Source organism: Camelina sativa, chromosome 12 (genome assembly GCF_000633955.1).
Source record: "Camelina sativa cultivar DH55 chromosome 12, Cs, whole genome shotgun sequence".
Taxonomy (NCBI): Eukaryota; Viridiplantae; Streptophyta; class Magnoliopsida; order Brassicales; family Brassicaceae; genus Camelina; species Camelina sativa.
This window is the reverse complement of record NC_025696.1, coordinates 32385153-32393387: the sequence shown is the minus strand read 5'-3', so window position 1 is coordinate 32393387 and position 8235 is coordinate 32385153. Positions and strand designations below refer to the sequence as shown.

General features: G+C 39.7%; 1 pseudogene; it reads right to left on the bottom strand.

Moving 5' to 3' along the window:
- Nucleotides 1-1663, bottom strand: part of LOC104734084 — a 4209-nt pseudogene extending 2546 nt beyond the window's left edge.

Genomic DNA, 8235 nt, shown 5'->3' with positions numbered 1-8235 from the left:
CCTTCGTAGCAGAATCCAAGTAAGGAAACAATGTTAACATGTGATGTTTGGCTCATGCTTGCGACTTCGTTGATGAAGTCTTCACCGTTGCTCTTAAAGTCCTTCAAGATTTTCACCGCAACCTTGCGACCATCGTATAGGTTTCCTCCATAGACAGTTCCAAATCCTCCTTTCCCAACTGTGTTTGAAAATGAATTTGTAATTTTCTTCACTTCTTCATAACTGTACTGTTTCATTTCTAGTAGACCGTTAAGGGACAAGTCCATAGTTGGAGTGTTTGACACTGTATTGGTGGAGTAAGGCAGTGTAGTTGATAAGCCTTTTCTTGTGTTTTGAGCTTCCAGTTTCCTTCTTATCAGGATGATGAAACAGAGCATACATCCTATGAAAAGACTGGTACCGAAGAATCCACTAGCAAATCCGATGCCTATAGACAAACAAAATGACAAGACCTCCATAAGATTATGCTATTACTCAGGTATGTTCTACTAACATTAGTCTCCCTTGAAATATAGAAGGAGACATACCAATTTTCGCTTTTTTGGAGAGACCTGCATGAGCGAAAAAAACGTCAGTTCAATATTCAAGACAGAACTTTGGAATTGTACATATAAAAGAAAGCATGATGAGGAAAGGAAAATATCTGGTTCGTATGGAAGAAGATTAGCAAATCAGATACAAACTAAAGTTTCATATTAGCTTAGGTTAGCTGGAAATTGGAATATTCAGAGAAACAAAGCAAGAGAGGATCACAAAGAGCATCCATATAATCAGAGACACAATTAAATCTTTTATAATTTGATTAAATATAAAAGACAACTGAAAATACAAAAAAAAATTGTATTTAGAGGCTAATATGGTATTGTTTTCTAAGAGTTCGGGTAACTTACCAAAAGATCTAGATGAGATCATATTCATTGGAGTGCATTTTTGTTCTGATGACGAGTTTCTCTTGCAGCAAGTTGGAGTTGATACATTGTAGGCGCAGATTCCACCTGTGGATTTACATTCTTGACACCGTCTTTCATCAATCCTCAGCTTCACCTCAAATCCTTCTTTAAGAACACTATCCAATTTGGTTACATTCAAATATTTCTCCTCTGGAGTATAACTCATGGGAACAGTGATGTTGAAACTCGCACCACAATGCTTGTGATAGAAATCATTCTGATACATCGAGACAACACCGTTATGTCGACATTTGAATTTCGCAGGATAATTAACATCAGGGTTGCAGAGGTAGTACGCGGAGAGGGTCTTGTAGTCCGGCAAAAGATCAAAGAGTTCAGGAGTCAACGTTGTGCTGCTGAATGAAGCCGAGCAGAATTTACCTAAAAAGTCTTGCCTTACTAATTTAAGAGTATTAGTTGTGATGTTTACTTCGAGAACACGGTACATCAGACCTGAGATGATTAGAACGGTCGACGATTGTTGTCAGTGAAGCCCTAAAGATGGATGACCACAAGGTTGGGGCCGAGCCATTCCCCAGAAAGGGAAACCGGCAGTTAGATTTCCACTCTGGTACAGAGCATCACATGGTTCACGTTGACTTAAAGCACAAGGTAGATGGTGAAAAGAGGTTAAGAAGAAGAGCAAGACCAGACAAGAATTGGGCTTTGAGAATCTGAAGAGTACTAGAGAGAACATGATTGATATCTAAATAGTTTAGTCTTCGATGGGTTCGGCTTAGGCTGAGCAGATAAGCGATTAAACGTAAACCATAAGAACAAAAAAAAAAAGCAAGTGCTAATGTTGAAGGAGCAAGTCAAGCGTGAAAGCGACACATACAAAAGACTTGGTGAGTTTAAATCATACGTTTCTGAGTCTATCTCATTGACTAGAGACCTTTTTTCTCCTCACTTTTTTAATTATGTTTTGCACTCACCCAAAACAGAAAAAACATTCCTTACTAGTCAATAGTCATTGTGGAGAATCTGTTAACGTATAAGAAAAACTTATGAAATCCGCAGATCCATAATTCGATATGTCATCATGTAAATTCTAGCTTTCGGTTGACAAAGCTTTTAGACCTAATCATTGTTCATAAAACAGATCATTTTTTGGATAAAGAGGACATGAACCAGTCCATGCATAGTTCAAAAGCTGGATCTGGCCATAGAGGAAACTGATGGTGTGCAGAGTTTTCGGATACCGGATAGTGTGTTTGAGGATGCTCATCCTTTATGGGAGGATTTTCTGGTTGGTAAATTTTTGGCCAAGGCCCCTTTTGTGGGTGGGATTCATGCCCTTGTCAATAAGATCTGGACTTTGGGTGATCAAACGATCAAGATTGATGTTCATGTCGTGGATGATACCACAGTTCGATTTCGGATTCCGGATGAATGGACTCGGTTGCATGTTCTGCGTAGAGGTATGTGGAATCTTTGTGGTGTTCCTGTGGTTCTCACGAAATGGTGCCCGATAGTTGATGTGGAGCAAGAGGAAATCAAGTCTATGCCTCTTTGGGTTATTGTTAAGAATGTACCACCAAAATACTTTTCTTGGAAGGTGCTAAGTGCTATTGTTAGCCCACTTGGGACTCCAAAACGGCTACACCCCGATACAGAGGCGTGTAGGTCTTTTGATGAAGCTAAGTGATATGCTCAAATTAACCCTAGAGCTACTCTCTCAAATTAAGAGATCACTGCAGTACTTAGGGGTCGAATTCCACAAGGACTCAAGACTACACAATAAATTATAGAGTTTTTCAATTATGCTAAACAGATTAAATTAAATTAAAACAAAAGCAATGCAAAATATTAATATTAAAGACTGTTGTAAATTCAAGAGATCAAAAAGCTAGGCCTAGGGAATTTCTCAGGAAATTATGAAATATTAAATAAATCAATAAATTAGGATTCAAACAATTAAGAACAGATCTAGAACTCTAAACACTTTTATAAAATAAATCAGTTCTCACTGCAAATAATATCTAAATTTAAAACCAGAAAATCCAAATCTCTTTGTAAAATTCTAGGTAATAAATCAGCAATAAAATCAGGTTTAGATTGTTCACAAAATTATTAAATCAAATCTCTTTGCAAGAAATAATTTTGCTCATCAAAAGGTTTTATCAGGAAAACAATTATATTCTCATATCAATTTATTTTCCTAAAGTATTAATTCTAGATGGCCAATCAAGGATTAATATGAAGAACAACCTAAGATGAAGATCTAGATAGATAATGAATCCTAAATAATCAGATCTAATAATTCATAAAATCCCTGTGAAAAACCCTAAACCTAACAAGCAAACTACTCAGACATAATCAATGAAGAACAAAACATGATTCTGAATAATAAGCAATTGAAATTAAAAGAGTAAAGAGGGAGTTCAAGAATTCTTCTCTCAAAGCAGTTCAGATCTCTCTCCCAAAAGCTCTCAAGATCTCACAGGGTTGCAGAAAAATAAAACTTGCTAGAATAAAACTTGAGGGTTTGGAAAACCTAAAAACTATATATATATGTCCTAAAACACGTCAGGGACTTATGTTGCAAATATGGAAAACTTTGGGGCAGATTTGTAAATTTTCCAAAACTTGGGTCTTGAGTCGGCAGAGATGAGTGTCGATCGATGCCTCCTATCTTGGTGTCGGTCGATGCTCCTGCTTTCATCCGAGACCAAATTGATTCTTCAAGATTTATGCTCCAAAACATCCAAATTGCTCCATTTTGCTCCTTCCATGCTAAAAACCTGTAAAGACTCAAAAACAATCTAGAAACAAATGAAAAGACACTAAAAGACTCCTTATATCATGGTTAAAAACCATAAAAACCATGATATATCAACTCCCCCAGACTTAGCCTTTGCTTGCCCTCAAGCAAAACATAAACTTAGACATGTGAAAGAGGTTTGAAAACAGGGAACTCACTCAACTGCATGATGATTCTTATTCACACTCTTCATTTACCTGACTCAAGAACTTACTTCTTATACTCAACCATGATAAGCATCAACATTCCTTACTCAAATCCCACAATCCTTTTGAATCTCTGAAATCTCCATTGTCATCTCATTAGTCAATATTAAAGCACAAATAAGGTGAATTCTTACCTTGGGTGTATTGATCAGTGGCATATGGACTCTCTTCAGGCCAAGACATTCTTCTTACATCTCCTTTCCTCTCCCTTTTCTCACTTCCATTATTTTTTTTCTTTTTTTTTTCTAAATCAAAGGTGTAAGCGAATACCGGGGTCATCGGTAATTTACCTACCCCTCGCTTCCAAGCTTTGTGTGATCATTTGACTCAAGAGTAGAATAATGAGGTCACTGGTAATTTACCTACCTCTCTAAACTGATCAAAATCATCTCATCTTTTATTCTCTCTTTTTTTTATTTTTTTTAAAAGCACTGAAGGGAAGAGAGAGGGGAGACATACTTTGAAAAATTGCATTGTCTTGTATGGCCTGAAGAAGAAGTCTAGTCCACTGATTTCCAACCCCAAAGTAAGAGATTAAGTCCGGTTAAAATCCTGATAAAAGTTGAGACAACGTTAGATCAATCAGATATCCATTGAATAAGGGCTTTCAGGATTGTTGATAAGGCTCATAGTCTTTCTAAGCTTCAGTTCTGAGATCAAGCATAAACAAATAATCATTAGAGTGTTAGCCAAATAAGAGAAATCATTAGTCAAGATCATAATTCCCAAAGACAAAAAGAAAAATTTTGAAAAATTTGACTCAAACTTTATGGTTTTGACTGACACAACTGAAACTCAAAAACAGAAAACATAGTTAGTAACTAACCTCCCCCAGACTTAAACAACACTGTCCCCAGTGTTATCAAGTAAGAGGAAAGCAAAAATAAAAATAAAATAAACAAAAATCAAAATCAAAAGAAAAAGAAAAACCTACCAGTGGGTTGCCTCCCACTAAGCGCTTGTTTTCAGTCATTAGCTTGACTGTGTTGGAGCTCAGGCATCCGGAGGAGCAGAACATGGCATTGAAGTCCTCTTCATCCAAGGTGGTGTATAAGCTTTAGGTGCATGAGGCTTGCCAAGGATGTGAGGAACAGGACCAGGGTGGGATTTAGGGATTGGTTTGCCTCTCTTATGTCCTGCAAAATCATCAACAGAAGAAACAAGCGCTCTACGATAATCTCGTGGCTTGGTTAACTGCAAAACAGTTTTTATCTCTTTGAAATTCTTATTGATGATAGGAGGAAGTTTAGGAGAAGGAGAGGTGTACCTTTGCCTTACCTGAGGACTCTGGAGTGTGGAGTGGGAGACTTTCTGTTTGGGAACAGGTTTCTGACTTGAAACATCAGTCTTAGAGCTGTTCTGTCTCGGTCGTGGAGGGGTGTCGATCGATACCCTCTTGGTGGCATCGATCGACACTGAGCCTGATGCTCGTGTTGCAGAAACGTTTTCAACAGAAAAAGTCTGTCCATCAATAGTAGAAGCCCTCCTCAACTTATCCATCTCAAAATTCAAACTCAAACCATCCACATTCAGTACTATGTGTCCCTTCTTCACATCAATGATGGCACCAGCTGTAGCCAAGAAAGATCTTCCTAAGATGAGAGGATCTTTAGGCTCTTGATCATACTTCAGCACCACAAAATCAGTGGGAATCATGAAGTTGCCAACCTTAACTGGAATATCCTCTAAAACACCTTCAGGAGTTCTTCGGGAGCGATCAGCCAAGATAAGAGAAATCTGAGTTGGCTTGAATTCTGTCATCCCAAGTCTCACAGCAACAGAATGTGGCATCAAGTTGATGCTAGAGCCAAGGTCACAAAGTGAGTGAGAAAACCTTCCTGCTGAGATTGAGCAATCAAGTACAAAGCTTCCAGGATCTGGTAACTTCTTAGCAGTCCTACATTGAATGATTGCACTCACTTCCTTAGAGACAACCACCTCCTGCTTCTTCTCTTTCTTCCGCTGTACAGGCTGGTTCAACAGAATTGCACTGACATCTTTTGTAAGAAGTGCTCCTTCTTCAGGGCTCAAACCATTTGATACCATTCTCTTGACATAGCGCTTAAGTGGTGGTGAAAGCTTTACTGCATCAATCAATGGCATCTCAATCATCACCTTGTCCATCATTGCCTTGCATCTAGCTTCCTCCATCTCTTGCTTAGACTTTCTTGGCTTGGGAAAAGGAACCTTTGGCATGTAGATCCTCTCAACTGTTGGAACCTGAGATTTTGCAGCTTCTGGTTCCGTCTGAGAAGAGTGTCGATCGACACCCAGGTGGTGTCGATCGATGCCATCATCTGGATCCGACGAATTTTGCGATTTCTCTCCTTTTTCTGCAGAAACAACTTCAACAGCATCTTCATCTCTCACTGATATGGCATTGCAAGCATGTCTGGGATTTGACTCAGTTCTTGCTGGAAGATAATTCTCTTGCCGTTTTACAGACCCAGCAGTTTGTGCAACTTGAACTTCCAGCTTCTTAACATGAACATTTAATGCTTCTATCTTCCCATTCAGCTCAGTGTAGACATTGTCAATCTTTCCATTGAATGTCACTGTCAGATTCTCTTGACCTTGTAGAATCTGCTCGAGCATGGCTTCCATTCTACTCTCAGAAGAAGTCTGTGGAGGCGGAGACTGATAGGATGAGTTCCCATAAGTCCTTGTGAAGTTGCTCCCTTGTTGCTGCTTCTGGTAGTCCGGTTTGGGAATGTAGCCTGAAGAGTTCCCACTGTAAGGCCTGTGGCCTTGCTGATTGCCAAATCTCTGACCTTGATTGCCATATACAAAGTTGACATCTGCTTCTTCATTCCCAGTCTCAGGTTGTGGCTCAAATGATTCAACTTCAGCAGCAAAGTGAACTGATTTCTTACCAACCAGGAGATTATGAACTGAATCAAGCTTAGCATTAACAGAAGCTAGCTGGTTTGCATCAAATCCTCCATGCAATCTCTTCCTTTCAGCATCTGCTCTCTTAGTACTATTGCTAGCAGCTAAGTTCTCAATCAACAATTCAGCATCTTCTGGCATTCTTGTCTTGAAATTTCCATGACTTGCAGCATCTAAAGCCAACTGATACTCCCAGTCACACCCTCTGAAGAAGATACTTAGCAGTTGAACTCTTGAGAAACCATGGTGTGGACAGTCCCTTTGGTAAGCCTTGAATCTCACCCAAGCTGCTTTGAAAGCTTCATCTGGTCTCTGCTTGAAGGAAGACAGCTTGACTCTCAACTCATCTGACATTGCATCATCATAGAAGTGGTTGAGAAAGGCCACCTTGACATCACGCCAGCTTGTCAATGATCCAGGAGGCAGCTGTTTCAACCACTGAGATGCCTCTCCTGCAAGTGAGTAAGGGAAAAGTTTGCAGAAGATGTAGTCCTCAGTTACCCCATTAGCCTTGATGCTAGTCACCAGATCCTCAAAATGCTCAATGTGATCCAAAGGCTTCTCATTGGGCAAAGCAGAGAAAGGTCTCTGCCCAACTAGTTGAAAGTATGCAGGTTTCAACTCAAAATCATTCCTCTGAAAAGGGGGAGGAACAATAGCAGACCGGTTCTCATACACCAGATCAGCCCGATTGTAGTCAGCAATGGTCCTGATCAGATCCCGGTTGTTCTCCTGTCGTCGAACAGGGTTCTGTACGTGGTTGGCAGCTCCACGCACGTCTACAGGTTGGTGTCGATCGATGCCACCTGGTTGGTGTCGATCGACACCCAGATCCAGATTATCAACGACACCAGCTTGCTGGTTCACAACAGCCTGCTCGTTCACAACAGCCTGATCACCAACGACACGACCACCTGGCTGGTTCACAACAGGTTCAGGAATCACGTTTCCTTCTGCATCAAGCTTTTGGCCATGCTCATTGCGCAAGTGGCCCTCTTGATCCCTCAAAACACCATCCTCATCTCGCATCAGAATGATTGTATTAACCATCTTCAGAGATTTAGCTGCCTTTCTGTTCTCACGTTCTAGTTTTCCCAACTCTTTGTTTGACAAATTCACAGTAGGACCAGACTTGTTATTCCTTGTGTGAGGTTTAGGAGGCATGCACCTGAAACACCAAAGAGAAGAAAAACAAAAACGTGTAAGTAGAAAATAAAAAGAAAAGTTTAGACGAAATTAAAAACTGAAATCTAATGGTAAATCAGAGAGTCCCCGGCAACGGCGCCAAAATTTGATATGCTCAAATTTACCCTAGAGCTACTCTCTCAAATTAAGAGATCAATGCAGTACTTAGGGGTCGAATTCCACAGAGACTCAAGACTACACAATAAATTATAGAGTTTTTCAATTATGCTAAACAGATTAA